General features: G+C 34.0%; 1 protein-coding gene across 1 annotated transcript in view; it reads right to left on the reverse strand.

The window, feature by feature from the left end:
* The window catches only part of LOC104909903 (tyrosine-protein kinase SYK), a 17,922-nt gene extending 16,691 nt beyond the window's left edge, over positions 1-1,231 (reverse strand). Inside the window, exon 1 of the mRNA XM_010707693.3 lies at positions 978-1,231. The gene's annotated coding sequence lies outside the window, so the exon portion shown is untranslated. The remainder of the gene's footprint in view (positions 1-977) is intronic.
* Between the last annotated feature and the right edge of the window lie 639 nt (positions 1,232-1,870).

Genomic DNA, 1,870 nt, shown 5'->3' on the forward strand with positions numbered 1-1,870 from the left:
CTTGTACTGGGGGCTCCAGGCCTGGATGCAGTACTCCAGATGGGGTCTCACAAGAGCCTAGGGATAGGGGGACAATCACCCTGCCAGACATATATATTCTAATATATTTTAATCAGGATTATCAAATACAGTATAAGTAAAAAAGACTTTCACTCTGAACAGCAGTGTATCTCTAGGGCTTTTTGTGTTGATCATTTTTGTTACAGAGCAAGTGGCATTGAATAAACAAAGAAGTAAGCAGCAAAATGAGAGACTCACAGAACTACTTCTAGGTAGAAAAGGGACATAAAAGTTATTCTTAGCATAAAAAAAAAAAAAGCCTGTAATAGCATGCTTCACAAGTATGCCAACTACTAAACAGCACAATTTTCTGTCCATACAACATTCTTACTAGCACCAGACTGTTTCTTTTTACTCCCTCATATTACCTTTCCCATTCTCCTTGATCTTGCAACACCTTACACTTGTTTAAATGTAACTAACTTCAATGCATAACAAGATTTGTGCACAAGTTCTGTAGGAATATACTTTGTGTTTGTTATTAACAAGCTCTATCCCTGAATGTCTTCTGTCAAAGTTTAGTGAACAAGCCGATTTTCTAGGAATTGTATTCTCCATTAGAAATGTCACTTTTTTTTTTTTTAAAGTGACTACTCTGTGAAATGTATTTTATCCCTCATGTTTTTTTTGCAGACATGTTGAGAACAGTACTAGTTCTACAATTTGGGATGTGAAAAATTACTTGAAAATAGCCCAATTTTCAAAACTTCTTTAGAAATTGGTTTAGTTCTATAGAATTAAGGCTGCAATCGTGCAGATGATTTGTAAAGAAGGCAGCTTACAAAACCTTCACAATCTGTTAGTAGTCAAGACACACATTTAGTAATAGCAAGCAAAAAGAGAAAAGAAAGAGTGAAATTAGCCGAGTGTAAGTCCTTTTAACTCAGTTGATAACCTAAAAAGACTGTATAAAGCACCTTTTTGCTGCCAGGCTTTGGAAAGGTGTACGATTTGATTCTTGAGATAATTCCACCTCTTGCCCAACTCTAGAAACCACAATGTCAAAGAGGAACAGTAAATGTGCCAGAAAAATTACTAAAGGTATATCACAAAACGCATGTAGTATACAAGAACAAAAACATTCCCAACATTTCTCTTGTATGTGTCTGGTAAGTGCACATATGAAACATCAAACAAATGTAGTATATGAAATCTTAGCAATAAAATTGATTTAAACTGCAATATTCTTAAACCATCTTGAATCTGTACATATGCCTTAGGGCATATATTCTGAGAGAAAGTACTCTAGCTGACACCTTAGCGGAAGTGAACAAACTGGAAACACCTGTGATGTTTCACTTTCATATACCACTGTATTGGTGCATGTCTGTGTTCCTGTCAGATCTCTTACAGCTACCACATCCTCTGAAAAATTGCTGATCCCATGCTGTATTCTGCAGATGATTATTAAAATGTAGGATCTTGCAGTTCTTCCTAATAAACTTTGTTCTGTTCTTTTTTTTTTTTTTAACTAAAATTACTTAATCTAAACTTAATGGAAGTAACCTAAGTAAAAAGAAGATACACATTTTGTGCATAAGGGTTTGTAATTTTTCTTTGTTCTTTTCAGGATACATTTCTGTTTGTACAATTTGAATTCATTATATTTCAGGTTCTGCATATACGAGTACCTACACAAGTGGTCATAAGTGAGTTACAGTTTTTGCACAGATTTGTTCATGTATGACAACCTGCCAATATTAACTGAAATCTTTGAGCTCCATAAATAGTAATATTAATTTGAATTTTTTGACTTTGTATATTTATTTCTCTTATCTGTTGTGTTTTTTCTTCTATCGTGGCTAACCTT

The sequence above is a fragment of the Meleagris gallopavo genome, chromosome 2 (genome assembly GCF_000146605.3).
Source record: "Meleagris gallopavo isolate NT-WF06-2002-E0010 breed Aviagen turkey brand Nicholas breeding stock chromosome 2, Turkey_5.1, whole genome shotgun sequence".
Classification (NCBI taxonomy): Eukaryota; Metazoa; Chordata; class Aves; order Galliformes; family Phasianidae; genus Meleagris; species Meleagris gallopavo.